The sequence below is a fragment of the Entelurus aequoreus genome, linkage group LG08 (assembly GCF_033978785.1).
Source record: "Entelurus aequoreus isolate RoL-2023_Sb linkage group LG08, RoL_Eaeq_v1.1, whole genome shotgun sequence".
Lineage (NCBI taxonomy): Eukaryota > Metazoa > Chordata > Actinopteri > Syngnathiformes > Syngnathidae > Entelurus > Entelurus aequoreus.
In genome coordinates, this window is record NC_084738.1 from 41,876,436 (window position 1) to 41,894,114 (window position 17,679).

Here is a 17,679-nt window from a genome sequence, read left to right on the forward strand (position 1 = left end):
AAAAACATCTTACAACAGAAAGTAACCCGATCTTAAAAGTACATTTGCAAGTAGATTAAAAAGTGTTTTGAGAAAATACTGGAAATCACGCAATATGTTACTGCATATGTCAGCAACCATTACAAGAGCCTGTCTAACCTGTTTTGAAATGGTTCTATTATTACTCATATGCCAAATAATACTGTGATATATATTGATAAACATTGCGATGTAGATTTCAGGCCATATCGCATGTATACTTCCATTGTACTGTGGCTCTTTTTGGTTAAAAGTGACTTTTTAATATAATGTGTGTTTACAGAGCCAACAAATGTGACAAAAATCTATCATCTTCACTTGTTTGCTCCACTTTTGAGAAAAAAAGGCACTCAAAAGCTAGTCTACATCATTAAAACAAATCCTCCTCGTGGACATGAGATCGCCTCAGACCCACCCTGAGCTAAAATAAATTGCGCTGTCCGCGTATACGCCTACCACGTCACGGGGGAGCTACACATCTTTAAATATCTGTCCAAAGCTCTTAACGCTTGTTCGTCAATGATTTTCCCTGACTACTCCAAAACCATTTATTAAATTTCCATGACTAAAATATAAATGATTTTATCTCAACGGGACCGCCAAAAAGTAATTATCACCAAAAAGCACAGTCATAGGCACACTTGTTCTCACCACAGTTACATTCCGCTGCAATCGGGCTGTCCGGTAGGTAGCATGGCGATAAAAAGACGGCTCGTATCCTCAGATGACTTGAATGAACAGTATGAAGTCACACATTTTAGTGCTCACGGTATTTCAACTTTGAGGACTTCATTCTTTGCAGAAACATCCAAAATGGTCTGCTTTGTTGCTGTGGACACTGTAGTAATGTTGCAAAGTCACAACACCAGTGTTCAGAAACTCACCTATGTTTACTTTGCTGATAACAGCTGTGGCTACACACTAAAAAATGCTGGATTATTTTGATAACCCAATTTATGAGTTGCGAGTGCTGGGTTAAATTTTTTAGTTATTTTTATGAAGAGCATTCCATTTTTTGGGTTATAAGGGTATTATTTTAACTCAATTTCTGGGTTTTCAAAACTATGAACCATTTTTGGGTTGTTTTTCAATGAGTAACACATTTTTAAGGAAAATATACTTTTTTTTTTATTAAAATGGTACTTTTTTCTTGAAGGGAATTTTATTAAGGATGGCCCTGCGATGAGGTGGCGACTTGTCCAGGGTGTATCCCGCCTTCCGCCCGATTGTAGCTGAGATAGGCTCCAGCGCCCCCCGCGACCCTGAAGGGAATAAGCGGTAGAAAATGGATGGATGAATCTCATTAACATTATTTACAATCACACATCTTATGTACATGAAAATATTTGAGCATGCTGTATAAAGACTACTAATGTCATGATCCGTCATGTTTGTTTAGTTTTTGACTCCCTCAGTGTCATGATCCGTAGTCCGGATCATGTCTTGTTTAGTTATGCTGTTAGTTTTGGACTTCCTTAGTTCCTGGTTTCACTTCCTTGTTTTGTTTTGTTTCCATGGTTACCTATTAGTTTCACCTGTTCCACGTTTGGACTCACACACACCTGTCACCAATCATGTCACTGTTATTTAAGCCTACCTTTGTTCATCACTCGTTCTGCCTGCATTGTCTTTATGTCACACCGGTTTATGTCTCTTTCTGACCAAGTAAGTTTCCTAGTCCATGCCATAGCTTCTGCTAATTAGCAGCTTCACTTGTGTTTTAGGCACGCTTGCCTTTTTTGTTGTATTTTTGTGCTTGTGGTAGTGAGTGATTTATGTTAAATAAATCCAAGCCTACCTTCACACTGTCGTCCGGAGCTGTCTTTTGCGTTGGAAGAACAACCCCGCAGCGAGCTGCGACCCCCCCACGTGACACTCAGTTCCTGTTTTCAGAACCCCTGGGTTTGTGTTTTAGTTGCCATGACTGCAGATTGTTTTCACCTGCCTCTGATTAGTGTTTGGGACGCTCACCTGCTCCTGGGCACTAATCAGAGAGCTACTTATTCCCTGCTTTTCGCCACATTCAGTCTGGCTTTCTTTTTTGCGTCCACACAACAGTTATGACGGCTACTAATTTGATTCCTGAGCTAAGCTTCGCCTTTTTGTTTGCCTGTTTACATGCTAAGCTTTTCTTGTTCGCTATTCCGTTAGCTTCCGTGCTATCGGCACGCTGGTGCTCTTTTGTTTGTATCCCGCATGATTTATGGACAATAAATCATTTCCTTACCTGCACCTTGCCACCGGAGTCCCGTCAGCATCCTGGGAGAATGATCCACGCAGTAAAATGCAATCCCGCCGTGACAACTATGACCATACACGGCAATTCTTGTTATACAAAATGTCACTCATATCTTCATGTTGAGTATATTTTAATGGAATAAAAAATATTTTGATCAGTAGTTGGGAAGGAGTAGGACAACCCAGCAGTAAAATGTTTAAATTTTAACCAACTGTTGGGTCAAGGAGCGCTAAATTGCGCAACCCAATAGTTGGGTTTGGAATAACCCAACATTAAGTTATCATAACTCAAATTTTTGGTTAAATAATTCAACGCAAAAGTTGGGTTAAAAAAAAAATAACCCAAAATGTCGAGTTAAAATAACTGAAATAAGGGGTTTGTCCTTTTCTGAACCATGAGTTGGGTTAAAATTGGGTTATTTTTTAACGCAACATTTTTTAGTGTACAGTTCCGTGCTTTTTAGTCCTTCACGTGGCCAAGTGAAGGGCTAAAACACCACAAGTGTGGGCATTTTAACAGGATGTTGCTGTTAAAATGTGAATGTAATGTTAGCACTTTAGCTCACATAGCTATACTAGTGTTGCTAATGTTATGTTGTTGTATACAATATAATGCTGTCCTGATACGTTTTCACTTTCAATATGATACCGCTACTGAAGCCTTGAGTATTGGACAATACTGATATTAATATGATACGATATTAGGCGGAATCACAAAGCATCCATTTCCTATTTTGTCATGTGGAATCTTAGACAATAATTGATCAAGTGAAATTAGTCAAACAAGAACAATGGCAGGTATGAAAAACGCTCATCTATTTATTAATCATCTAGAATGGAAATACTGAAGACTTATGATGCCTTCAGTATTGTTGAAACAGAGTGGTCCTTTTGTTTTTGGGGACAGTAAAATGGCCACAGTATTTCATGAGGTTAAAGGCCTACTGAAACCCACTACTACCGACCACGCAGTCTGATAGTTTATATACCTATCAATGATGAAATCTTAACATTGCAACACATGCCAATACGGCCGGGTTAACTTATAAAGTGCAATTTTAAAATTCCCGCCACACTTCCGGTTGAAAAACTCCTTCGGATATGATTTATGCGCGTGACGTCACAAAATCCACGGAAGTGGTTGGACCCAATCGGACCCGATAAAAAAACCTCTTGTTTTCTTCGACAAAATTCCACAGTATTCTGGACATCTGTGTTGGTGAATCTTTTGCAATTTGTTTAATGAACAATGGAGGCTGCAAAGAAGAACGTTGTAGGTGGGATCGATCGGTGTCTTAGCGGCTAAGTACAATACTTACAGCAACACAACAAGGACTACTTACCCTGATAGCAGACGCCTAGCCGATGCTTGCCGCCAAACCCACGGATGAAGTCCTTCGTCGCGCTGTTGATCACTTTAACGCAGGTGAGCACGGCTGTTGATGGGAAGATGAGGGCTGGCTGGCGTAGGTGGAGCGCTAATGTTTTTATCATAGTTCTGTGCTAAGTTGCTAAATTAGCCTTAGCGTCGTTAGCAACAGCATTGTTAAGCCTTACCAGGCTGAGAATTTTTAACCGTGTAGTTACATGTACATGGTTTAATAGTATTGTTGATCTTCTTTCTATCCTTCCACTCAGGGGTTTATTTATTTTGTTTCTATCTTCATTTGAGAACGATGCTATCACGTTAGCTCAGTAGCTAAGTGTGTCACCGATGTATTGTCTTGGAGATAAAAGTCACTTTAAATGTCCATTTCGCGTGCTCGACTCTCATTTTCAAGAGGATATAGTATCCGAGGTGGTTTAAAATACAAATCCGTGATCCACAATAGAAAAAGGAGAGAGTACATAGTTCTGTGAGGTCCGGTTGCTAAGTTTCTAAATTAGCCTTAGCGTCGTTAGCAACAGCATAGTTAAGCCTTACCAGGCTGAGAATTTTTAACCGTGTAGTTACATGTACATGGTTTAATAGTATTGTTGATCTTCTGTCTATCCTTCCAGTCAGGGGTTTATTTATTTTGTTTCTATCTGCATTTGAGAATGATGCTATCACGTTAGCTCAGTAGCTAAGTGTGTCACCGATGTATTGTCTTGGAGATAAAAGTCACTTTAAATGTCAATTTCGCGTGCTCGACTCTCATTTTCAAGAGGATATAGTATTCGAGGTGGTTTAAAATACAAATCTGTGATCCACAATAGAAAAAGGAGAGTGTGTGGAATCCAATGAGCCAGCTTGTACCTAAGTTACAGTCAGAGCGAAAAAAGATACGTCCATCACTGCCTCTCAAGTCCTTCACTGTAACGTTCCTCATCTACGAATCTTTCATCCTCGCTCAAATTAATGGGGTAATCGTCACTTTCTCGGTCCGAATCTCTCTCGCTCCATTGTAAACAAATTACCTCCTCTGACGTCACGCTACTTCCGGTACAGGCAAGGCTTTTTTTATCAGCGAGCAAAAGTTGCGAACTTTATCGTCGATTTTCTCTACTAAATCCTTTCAGCAAAAATATGGCAATATCGCGAAATGATCAAGTATGGCACATAGAATGGATCTGCTATTCCCGTTTAAATAAAAAAAAATCATTTCAGTAGGCCTTTAAGTTGAATGATACGGACACGTTTGTAACACGGTTCTGCCCTGGAAACTTTGTACATGTAAGTAATATGCAACTATAATAATATGAGACAAATGTGGTGTTTTAGACTACACATTTTTTAAATTAAGGACACTTATTACTAGGGCTGTGAATCTTTGGGTGTCCCACGATTCGATTCAATATCGATTCTTGGGGTCACAATTAGATTCCAAATCGATTTTTTTCCAATTCAACACGATTCTCGATTCAAAAACTATTTTTTTCCTGATTCAAAACGATTGTCTAGTCATTCAATACATAGGATTTCAGCAGGATCTACCCCAGTCTGCTGACATGCAAGCAGAGTAGTAGATTTTTGTAAAAAGCTTTTATAATTGTAAAGGACAATGTTTTATCAACTGATTGCAATAATGTACATTTGTTTTAACTATTAAATGAACCAAAAATATGACTTTTTATCTTTGTGAAAAAGAAAGAAAAACTTCTTTTTTTTTTAAATTACAAATAAATAAATAAAAAATAAAAAAATCGATTTAAAAAAAAAATGAGAATCGATTCTGAATCGCACAACGTGAGAATCGCGATTCGAATTTGAATCAATTTTTTCCCACACCCCTACTTATTACGTATGTCCAGCATGTGCACAGTTGTGTGCTTAGCTGTTGTGTAGCTGCCATCTCCTAGTAACCTATAGTTTACCATGTTTTTCTTTTGTAAATTACCACTAAAATACAAGAAAATACCAACCGTGTGTGCTTATTGGAGGACATTTAGATGTTAATTAGCCGGGAGCTTAGCACAAGTAAAGGTGTCGCAGGACCTCAAACTTATAATAAATGATTCACCCCTATACAATATCCTACCCCAATACCCTACTGTGCAATATTACCCTTCGAGTGCAATACGTCCGACACTGATTGTCATTACTTTATTACTCCAGTACTCTTGTTTTGTTCTGTATATTGTACAGTTTGTTGTATATTGATTTGTATATTGTACAGGATTGCTTATTGTTTTTATTGGAGAGTAGTCTGTTTATTTCAATTCGTATTTTTTATCTTTATTACTTATGTGATTTATTTTTATGCCATATTTTTTTCCACTACCGCACCTTAAGTTGGAGTCCTTAATCTCGTTATATGCAAATAAAAGGACAATAAAGTCCATTCTATTCTATTCTTATCATCCGATATTGTACTTGCTATTTTGTGTCTCATCGCAACAATATCTGATTTCAATATCGGATAAGGACAAAAATGGCGCCGTCACGTACACAGTAAATGATCAAGTTCATGTTTGTCACTGTAGATGTCAGCACTTTGGTGAGAGAGGCAAGGAAAAACTTTCTATCAGTATGTGACAAACCTGGATGAGCTTTTTCCAGGAGATGTTAGACATACAAAACTCTTCCGGGCGGCACGACTTGCTGCCGCGGTGGCATTCCTGTCACCTGGCATGACAGGCCTGTCACTTTGACACGGCGCCTAAGTGGAGGAGGGACCCCAAAGGTGTCACTAACGCTCTGGCATTACACGCGGCTAAATGTGCTAATGGCCCAGCTAATGCAGTGGTACTCATCAGTGACTTGGCCAGGCATTAACTCAACCTGTCAGCCAATCACTGCAAACTCTTTACTTACAGTCAAGACACGAGTATGAGGATGTGGTCAGATTGGACACAGAGGGCCTGATCTACTAAAGGTTTGCGTGTACTAAAACATGTGCAAACTTGATAGCGCACGCAATCCCGATCTACTAAACTTGTGCACAGAGGATTGAGTCTCTTAAGTGCGCAAAATATGTCACTTTCCATCCATTTAGCGTGTTTGTCTTTGTGTAACTGCAGAAACTATGCTGATCATCACAATGCCCACAATACTGAGAGGTGAAAATGTAAATCTAATTATTTAGCACACGCAATGTGAACTATCAAGACTGACATTGTTCTGTGGCCGCTGTTTTGTGTCATTAGTTAGCGCCACTAGAAAGGACGTGCATACTGGCAGTTGAGCAGAAATGGCCGTGAGAAAGGAGGTGATCACATTTACAGTATGGACTGTCAAAAATAAATATATTATTATATATTTATAAATTGTTAAATATAATATATATTATAGCTGCTGGATGACTTAAAGGGGAACTGCACTTTTTATGGGAATTTTGCTAGAGATGTCCGATATTATCGGCCGATAAATGCTTTAAAATGTAATATCGGAAATTATCGGTATCGGTTTCAAAAAGTTAAATTAATTACTTTTTAAAACGCCGCTGTACGGAGCGGTACATATCCGGTAAAACACGGACGTAGGGAGCAGTACAGAGCAGTTGCGTCTTCCAGTCAGCAGCCTCTCCCCTCTCCCCTCTCCCACACACAACACAGAAGTTGACGACTGCAGCATGAGAGGTTTACTGGCGACGCTTGATGACCTCATCAAACCACCGCGAGCGTAGCATAACAACAACAAGAGTGTGTTGTTGCCGGTGCTGTAGCCGTGGCTAACAAGTGAGCTCGCTAGGTGACTGACTAACAACACCATGTCTATGGTTTGGGATTATTTTAAAGTGTGTCTGACGGATAAAAAACTGGCAATTTGCAATGACTGCAAAAAGTTGGTTATGCGAGGAAGAACCAAGACGTCTTCTTTTAATACGAGCAATTTGATCTCCCACCTCTTCAAGAATCCCAAGGAGATACACGATGAATACAAGCGGAAGATGGATGAAAAGCAAACACCGAAAGCAGCTTGCAGTGAACAGAGGGACCCTGTCTCTACACAGCCACCAATCAATCAATCAATCAGTATTTCATAAGCTCTGACTGACTGCTAGGCCACTTCAAGCACTCACCACTAGCTTGCAGCACATTTTTGTTTCTCATACAAATACGTTAAAGCAGGGCAGATTGAGCCCAGTTTATAATTTCCTGTTATACAGTATGCCAGGCAGTCTACTAAAGGAGGACTATGTTATTGTTTACTTTATTACTCTAGTATACTCTGGACTGAAGCTGTGTGCCTTCATTGTTTTTTTTAGCTGTTGTTTTGAGGTATGTTTAAAAAAAATAAATAAAAAAAAATGCACTTTGTGAAAGTCAAAGTATAGTATTTCCCGTAGTTGTAGTGGGTATTAGGATTATCTCAGGGAGAGCGTGTCCCAAATTTCAAGCTGCTGTTTTGAGGCATGTTAAAAACAATAATGCACTTTGTGACTTCAATAATAAATATGGCAGTGCCATGTTGGCATTTTTTTCCATAACTTGAGTTGAAGTTGTTCTCTTATTTTGGAAAACCTTGTTACATTGTTTAATGCATCCAGCGGGGCATCACAACAAAATTAGGCATAATAATGTGTTAATTCCACGACTGTATATATCGGTATTGGTTGATATCGGAATCGGTAATTAAGAGTTGGACAATATCGGAATATCGGATATCGGCAAAAAAGCCATTATCGGGCATCTCTAATTTTTGCCCATTATTCACAATCATTATGCAAGACAAGCACACACATGTTTTTGTTTTATAGGCACTTTAACGAGTAAAATGTTATCAAAAATCCGCTTATAATAGAGCTATTCTGTCTATAAAGGGCTTAAAAAACATTCAAACACCTCCATTAGGTTTTATATACACACTGTAAGTATATATGTAATGTAGTTACGATGTAATGTAGTAACAGGCTTCCCACTTGGATGAAGAATGACTAATAAAGTTAAAGTTAAAGTTCCAATGAGTGTCACACACTAGGTGTGGTGAAATGTGTCCTCTGCATTTGACCCATCCCTATGTTCACACCCTGAAAGGTGAGGGGAGCAGTGAGCAGCAGCGTGTGCCACGCTCGGGAATCATTTGGTGATTTAACCCCCAATTCCAACCCTTGATGCTGAGAGCCAAGCAGGGAGGCAATGGATCCCATTTTTTGTAGTCTTTAGTATGACTTGGCCGGGGTTTGAACTCACGATAAATGCTTTAAAATGTAATATCGGAAATTATCGGTATCGGTTTCAAAATGATCGGTATCGGTTTCAAAAAGTAAAATGTATGACTTTTTAAAACGCCGCTGTGTACACGGACGTAGGGAGAAGTACAGAGCGCCAATAAACCTTAAAGGCACTTCCTTTGCGTGCCGGCCCAGTCACATATTATCTTTACACACACAAGTAAATGCAATGCATACTTGGTCAACAGCCATACAGGTCACACTGAGGGTGGGGTATAAACAACTTTAACACTGTTACAAATATGCGCCACACTGTGAACCCACACCAAACAAGAATGACAAACACATTTTGGGAGAACATCCGCACCGTAATACAACATAAACACAGCAGAACAAATGCCCAGAACCCCTTGCAGCACTAACTCTTCCGGATGCTACAATATACACGCCCCGCTACCCCCTGATCCGTGGCCACCTGATATACTTTTGACGATTAGCATTTCTCATTTAGGTATTATTTTGATATTATTTGTATTTTATCTTGTTTCTGAATTCTTAAATCGCATGTTTGCTACGAGTGTTCCATAAGGCACCAACTCGGCGAGTCTAAGTAAAATAAAGCCAGTGTGAGCAAAACCTAAACGAGTTAAGCTTTTACCAAAGGCAACAATCATAAAATGAAGCTTTCAGCAAATACACAATGTTGACGTCTATGGTTCTATTTTAATAAAGACGGGGAAAAACACGATACTCGTAAACGGCGTGTGCAACAACAATCAGGCAATTACCAATATGGCTGTATACGCAAAGTTAAATCAAGAAATGCAATCTTACCCGAGCAAAAAGAGTCTTGATACCAATTTCCCTGACGCAGCCACACACAAAGAGGTTGTAGACCTCCATGCTTTTCCAAGTTTTCATCTGTTTTGTCGTGTAAAATGATATCTGGAGCAACAGATAGTTCGACATTCTTGGGAACGCGCCCGACGGACAATACTTGAGATCACTCAACATATCTATTTTTTGATAACGTATAGGGATCTATTGCATTGCATAGTTGGATTTTTCTTTGCTTGCATCTGCTTTTAGTTGTAAGATCTAGGCCCCTTGTGTACTCAGAAAGTTTGCTGTCTGTTGGCTGTACAGTAGCCATGTTGGTTTGGTGGCCCCCCACTTCATTTACTTCCGTTCAAACGTCACGTGACAGAATACAACCAATTTCATTGGAAAAATAAATAACAAAATTCAGTGTATAAAAAATATTGTTTTAAAATACAGTGTAGGAAAAATTTGCTGCTTCAAAAAGCAAGATCCACTTACGGTAAATTAAGACTGAAGCAATCGATCCTGTCTCAGAGCCAGCCAATGAGGTGTCAAGTTTGAAGTCATGTGACACGGGTCTTGCAAAACAGCATAAAAAAGGCAGTTACCTGGGATATCTGTGCATAATAAAAAATAATAAACATTCAAATGCAGCCCGCTGGATATTTTCTAACTATAGAAATTATTCCAAAGGTTAGAATCTGCACTTTTTAAATGACGTACGGGTTACTATCGTAACAATAGGAACTAAGTCAAAGCAGCTCCATGCAGACCAGGCACAGGGCAGAGTGGGCGGGGTTTGTTCACACAGCAACTAGCCTTAAATGCCACTGTCAGACAAAGGCAGCTTTCTAAAACAAAGTTCTTCAGAAAAGTGTATACGTTTTTTTTTTACCCTTTGTTTGTTGCATCTTTATCGTTTTGCTCGATCATAAATGATGTCGATCAAGAAGGTGGTCTGCAAAGGAGAGGAGTGTTCATATATTCTCAATATTCAGTGTTTTATTGTTCACAGTTAATATTGTATACAATACGGAATGTTTTATATTGTATGCAATATTCTGTATTTTCATGTACATTGAGTGTCTTACTCAGTAAAAAACGAAAATGTAATTGTGCTTTTTGAGATGCTCTGTTATAAAATTTTTAGTGTCAGTCATTTTTGTGTACGTGTTTGTCCCATCGTGTGATCAGCTTTTATCCTTTTTTGCGGGATCTTGGGATTTTTTCACTAATGCACAGCAACCTCCACTTTTTAAAGTGTTCATAAAAAAGGGATCAAAAGGGCATTAGCTCCGATTTTGTAAGATCCGTGTCACGTGACTTCAAACTTGGCACCTCATTGGCTGGTTCTAGACAGGATCGATTGCTTCAGTCTTAATTTACTGGAAGTTGGTCTTGCGTTTTGAAGCAGCATTTTTTTCTGCGCTGAATTTTTTTTACACTAAATTTTAAAACACACACATTTTGCTAACATATTTGTTTCAAAGAACATTTCACAAAATTGAAACCCAAAAAATTCAGTTAAACTCTGTCAAAAAAAAGCTGTCCCCTTTTGACTAATTTTGTCCATTTTGTTAACTCAAAATGAGTCCCAAAAAGCCAACAGACCAGCGTGGAAAAAAGGAGGAAATCCCTGTGGATTGAAAAAAAAAAGACTATTTGTGAGGAGTATTGTGCATTAATAACGCTAGCAAATATGATTGATTTAAATGTTTATTATTGTGGCAATATGGTTGTTAAAGTTAAGGATTTCTGATCGTTTTGGGAGGGTACCATAGCTTCTGTGTTGCCAGAGAAACGCACACATCACAGTTCTGCTTGTTATTAAATAGGAAGTTGATCCATCACCCCCTAGTTACTATGTTTGTTTGATATATTCACTAAAATAGGGACATTTGCCTAGGCTGGAAGCCATTATTCATATTTAAATTGTTACTTATGAGGAACTCTCCGTCACTATACAAACTTTTCTATTCACAAACTATGTTCAAGAACCAATTAAGTTTGTAAAATGGGGTTCCACAGTATTATTGACATATTTCCTATATGAAAAAAAACGTACTGCAATATGAATTTTCTCGCGTCTGGAACATTCCAGGGCACGTTTTCAGTTATTGCCAGCATCTTCCATGAGTGCACCTTCAGCACGCTAAAAATGTGGGTTCCCTAGAAGATGCATTGCAGGACTGCTTCTAAAATGCCCATAACAGGTGATATACAGTCGTGGTCAAAAGTTTACATACACTTGTAAAGAACATAATGTCATGGCTGTCTTGAGCTTCCAATACTTTCTACAACTCTTATTTTTTGTGATAGAGTGATTGGAGCACATACTTGTTGGTCACAAAAAAACATTCATGAAGTTTGGTTCTTTTATGAATTTATTATGGGTCTACTGAAAATGTGACCAAATCTGCTGGGTCAAAAGTATACATACAGCAATGTTAATATTTGGTTACATGTCCCTTGGCAAGTTTTACTGCAACAAGGCGCCTTTGGTAGCCATCCACAAGCTTCTGGCAAGTTTCTGGTTGAGTTTTTGACCACTCCTCTTGACAAAATTGGTGCAGCTTCAGCTAAATTTGTTGGTTTTCTGACATGGACTTGTTTCCTCAGCATTGTCCACACGTTTAAGTCAGGACTTTGGGAAGTAATACGTAATATGTTTGGAGGAGAAAAGGTGAAGGCCTTTAATCCCAGGAACACCATGCCTACCGTCAAGCATGGTGGTGGTAGGATTATGCTCTGGGCCTGTTTTGCTGCCAATGGAACTGCTGCTTTACAGAGAGTAAAAACAATGAAAAAGGAGGATTACCTCCAAATTCTTCAGGACAACCTAAAATCCTCAGCCCGGAGGTTGGGTCTTGGGCGCAGTTGGGTGTTCCAACAGGACAATGACCCCAGCACACGTCAAAAGTGGTAAAGGAATGGCTAAATCAGGCTAGCATTAAGGTTTTAGAATGGCCTTCCCAAAGTCCTGACTTAAACGTGTGGACAATGCTGAAGAAACAAGTCCATGTCAGAAAACCAACACATTTAGCTGAACTGCACCAATTTTGTCAAGAGGAGTGGTCAAAAATTCAACCGTATTGAAAATACGAAAAACGATAGCATGAATGTGCAGCAAATGAGTGTCTCCATGGTGAAAGCTGCACAGTACATGCATAAACCTCATTTAAATATGTCCGTCTGCACCACTATACAGGCAGTCTGAGTGGATCAAACACAACACACCCAATAAGAGTGTACACAATTTGTTTGCACACTTTGTTTAGCGCGTTTTATTTAGATCTTAGTCGATCAGGCCCTAAGTGTAAAAAACTTTTTTTTTGTAGAATATGTACAAATCGCATAGGCCAGAACAAAAGGATTGGAAGAATGTGTTAAACGAAACAAAAAATAGAATAAATGGATCCATTAGGAAAATATTAGCTAGTAATTATTATTATTCTATTTTTTAGAAGAGTAAATCTTTGTGATGGCTCTAGTATTATAACCCTCCAAAAATGACAGATTAATGAGTATAATCAACTCCTTCCCTGTGATACAGTTTGTCTTTGTTCCTGCGCGCCCTCGCATCTCGCTTGTTGACTCGCAAAAGAGGCTTCGCTTGTCGTCTTTCTTTGAAGTCGATGTTCATACCCGACATGCAGCTAGCGGCACAAAATGCCACACATCACTAAGGCGAATGCGCCGCACCTTCCCGGTCAGCCCGCCTGGTTAAGTGAAGATGAAGAGGAGTTCTCCGCCGGGGCGTCGAGCTCAAGACTTGACATCGCCAAATTTGTATGCAGGATTTCTACCTGCGGACCCCACACGGCGGGAAGACGCCAACACTGACGCAAAGCTTTGAAAGCAGCAATTAGCACTCCTGGTGGTCCGTGCTGTGTTTTTCCCCCCTCTTCCTCTCTTTTTACATTTCTTTTCTTTCACTCCCTCCTGGGAGTAGCTGTTAAGGGACACAATTAATTTTCTGACACAAAAATGAAAGCGTTAATTCACCTGTGATAATTACAGCTATTTTTACCGCCTGCTGATGAACAGTAGAATCGCAGTGTTTATTTATTAATTAATTTCAGGCCGCCTCGCCGCACCATTGAGAGCGCTCATAAATTGTGTGATCACAGCTTCAGAAAGGGAGTCAGAAAGGAAATACGATTACAGAGCTGTCCAACAGAAATGAAGCATTGTCAGAAAAAAAAAAAGGTTCTGAGAAAGTTCCAAAATGACTTTGATGCGCCTTTTCTCTTCAAAATTCTTAAGGTGTGTTTGATGGCAACATATTAGCTCAGATGAACGTTCGGAATTCATGTTTGATCCCTTAAATTTTTGTCAATTATACAAAAAAAAAAAAAACCTTATGTTGGCTAGTCGTTTTGAAGCATTGATTTTGATTGGACGTGTCATTGTGAAAATGCTTAAACGAAAATTAAAAGTATGTTGGAGTTCGGGTGTTGGTGGAGGGAACAGTGATAAAGTCATCTAAAATAATTTGTTTTAAAAAAGGGGGCAGATAAATATAAGAATATTATTCTTCCATCTGCTCCTTTCTGATCATGGAAATGTATAATAAACAAAAAACAATGAAAGTGTGAACTGTACATGGCTTGTATGCAGTATACCGTATTTCCTTGAATTGCCGCCGGGAATATAGTATGCGCATGCCTAGAATTACTGCCGGGTCAAACTCGTTTCGCAAAATAATTAGCACATGCTTGGCATTACCGCCGGCTCAGGATTAACGCCGGATCAAACTCGTTTCGCAAAATATTACTTTTATTAGCGCATGTCTGGAATTTTCGCCGGGTCAAACTCGTTTCACAAATTAATTAGCATATGCCTAGAACTTCCGCCGGGTCAAACTCGTTACGTCACACGAGTGACACTTCACCTGTCCTCATTTTCAAAATGGAGGAGGCTGATTTCAATAGTTTGAAATCGCATAAAGGCAAAAAGATTAAGAGCTATTCAGTAGGATTTAAGGTCCAAGCTATTGATTATGCTAAAAAGAACAGTAAGCAGCTATGTTTTATTAATATACCGTACCTGCGTGTGTCAAATATGAGTCATTAAATGACTCCCGCCTCCTGGTGGTAGAGGGCGCTAGTGATCCTTCTTGCGACTACCGGTACTCGGCTGCAGAAGAAGTGACAACAAGCAGCAACAGATCGTTTATTTTTTCCTCTCGCCTGAACTTTTAACATGGAGGATTACATATCTAAAATAAAACAGTTTTCTAAAATGGACTTTCAATCGAAGCAGGAGGTAATAATTAAAGGAATATCTCAATCGAGACAGAGAGACTGTTAAAACTGAAGAAAGATAAGGAAGACTTCTATAAACAAGTTATCGATGCTTTTGTTCAGAAGCAGCTGCGCATGGACTTCATTGATTAGTAAAGGTAAGACCATAATAACGTTTTTTTTTATTAAATGTGCTTTTCATGATGGTATGCTTACATCACACTCAAAGCGCAGGCCTAAATTTACCGCATGCCTTTGGTAAGTGCCGGAGTGAGAAGAGGTTTTAAAATAATTAGCGCATGCTTGCCTATCCCGCATGCCTTTGGTAAGCGCCGGAGTGAGAAGAGGTTTTAAATTAATTACCGCCCCGGCGCCAATTCAAGGAAATACGGTATGCATTTTCATGAAAGGAATAAAAAGAAATGATGATGACGATGAAGCAATGAAGAATGTGGCGGAACTGATTCAGGCCCGATTAGTTTGCTGCCTACGCAGGCTGAACGAGAAGTCAAAGAGGAAGTAGATCATCTGCTGTAACAAATGAAATCACAATGCCAATGCCAAATAAACAGAGAGTCTACTTTAAAGTAGTTTACTGCCTCAATGGGCTGCGGGAGATGTCCGAAATAAAGGACATCATCTAGTTTGAACAAAAACATGTAGTGATTATGCAAATAAACAAAGAGGGTGTACTTTGAACAACTTAAGGATTAGTTAAACATGTGTTAACTAGTTTTCTAGCTCAATAGGCTGCAGAAGACGTCTAAAAAAAAAACAAGTAAAGTAAGTAAAGTAGCACTGATAGTCACACACACACTTGGTGTGGTGAAATTACCCTCTGCATTTGACCCCGCCTTGTTCCACCACCTGGGAGGAGAGGGGAGCAGTGAGCAGCAGCGGTGGCCGCGCCCGGGACTCATTTTTGGTGATTCAACCCCCAATTACAACCCTTGATGCTGAGTGCCAAGCAGGGAGATGATGGGTTCCATTTTTATAGTCTTTGGTATGACTGTGATGCTAATGTCAAATAAACATAGAGGTTCTACTGGGGCTGGGCAGTATATCGAGTTTGTAAGATGTATCAATATATTTTTAAACAAGATATGAATTAAGAAAATATCGATATAATTTTTTTCATGTTAAAATGACCAAACGCCGCTTATTTGTTGTGTTCCTTGTTCTACCCCGCTTCTCACTCCCTCTCATGGGCTTCTAAACCCCTCCCCTTCCCCTTTCCAAGACTAGGCCAATCAGAGACAAGATAGGACGGGTCATGTAACCAGGAAGGGAAATCACAACAGACATCCCAAATGACAACGAGAGAGTCGTAGAAAAGAAAGACGGAATATTCAAGCGGGCCATTTATATATTAAAATAACAAGTGGAAGATGGCAGAGGGATTCTCTTGTATAGATTTTTCTTTTAGCGATGTAGACGACGTCCAGGAAACCCATAATGTGTCTACTTTGCCACATTTGGACAAATGTATGTCTAGATAAAACATTAATTTGAATTGTTTACCTAATAAGCCCAAATAAAAACTGTTCTCCAGTTGCCAAGACGGGCATATTTTGCACGAGAAATGCCGGCAAAAATGTATTATTTGCACAGCTATGCTATTAATTTTACTTAGAAATAATATTTTTCTATTTTATTTATGTTATGTAATTATGTGCTACTTAAACAGTATATTTTATGTGCTGTTATTACCCATCTTGACTAACTGGGTTAATAAAATTGTTACAGTACAGTTCAATTTCAGTGCATATCTCTCAAAAATGAATATCTTTATATGTATTCTTTCACCGGAAAATATATCGATATATATATCGAATATCGAGTTTAAGTAAAAATATATCGAGATATACTTTTTTGTCCATATAACCCAGCCCTAGGTTCTACTTTAAACTGCTTAAAGATGGGCTAGAACTATGACAACTCAATAACTTTCTGACTGAACAGGCTGCACAAGAGGTCAATCAGGAAGTACATACCGTATTTTTCGGACTATAAGTCACAGTTTTTTTCATAGTTTGGCCGGGGGTGCGACTTATACTCGGGAGCGACTTATGTGTGAAATTATTAACACATTACCGTAAAATATCAAATAATATTATTTAGCTCATTCACATAAGAGACTAGACGTATAAGATTTCATGGGATTTAGCGATTAGGAGTGACAGATTGTTTGGTAAACGTATAGCATGTTCTATTTGTTATAGTTATTTGAATGACTCGTACCATAATATGTTACGTTAATATACCAGGCACGTTCTCAGTTGGTTATTTATGCGTCATATAACGTACACTTATTCAGCCTGTTGTTCACTATTCTTTATTTATTTTAAATTGCCTTTCAAATGTCTATTCTTGGTGTTGGGTTTTATCAAATACATTTACCCAAAAAATGTGACTTATACTCCAGTGCGACTTGTATATGTTTTTTTCCTTCTTTATTATGCATTTTCGGCCGGTGCGCCTTATACTCCGGAGCGACTTATACTCCGAAAAATGCGGTACTGCACAGCGGTTCCAACGACAACATCGAATGTTAAATACTGTTAGTGGGAGAGGATCAACTTTGAATTACTTGATAATGGGCTAAAACTGTTAAATCAACTAGGTTGCTGCCTCAACGGGCTGCAGGAGAAGTCAAAAAGAAAGTGCATTATCCTTCGTAGGTTTCAACAAAGACATGTTAGGCTAATGCCAAATACTCAGACAGGGCCAACTTTGAATTACCTGAATATTGGCTAACAATCTGTTTACTCTGCTTGGTTGCTGCCTCAACGGGCTGCAGGAAAACTCTAAAAGAAAGG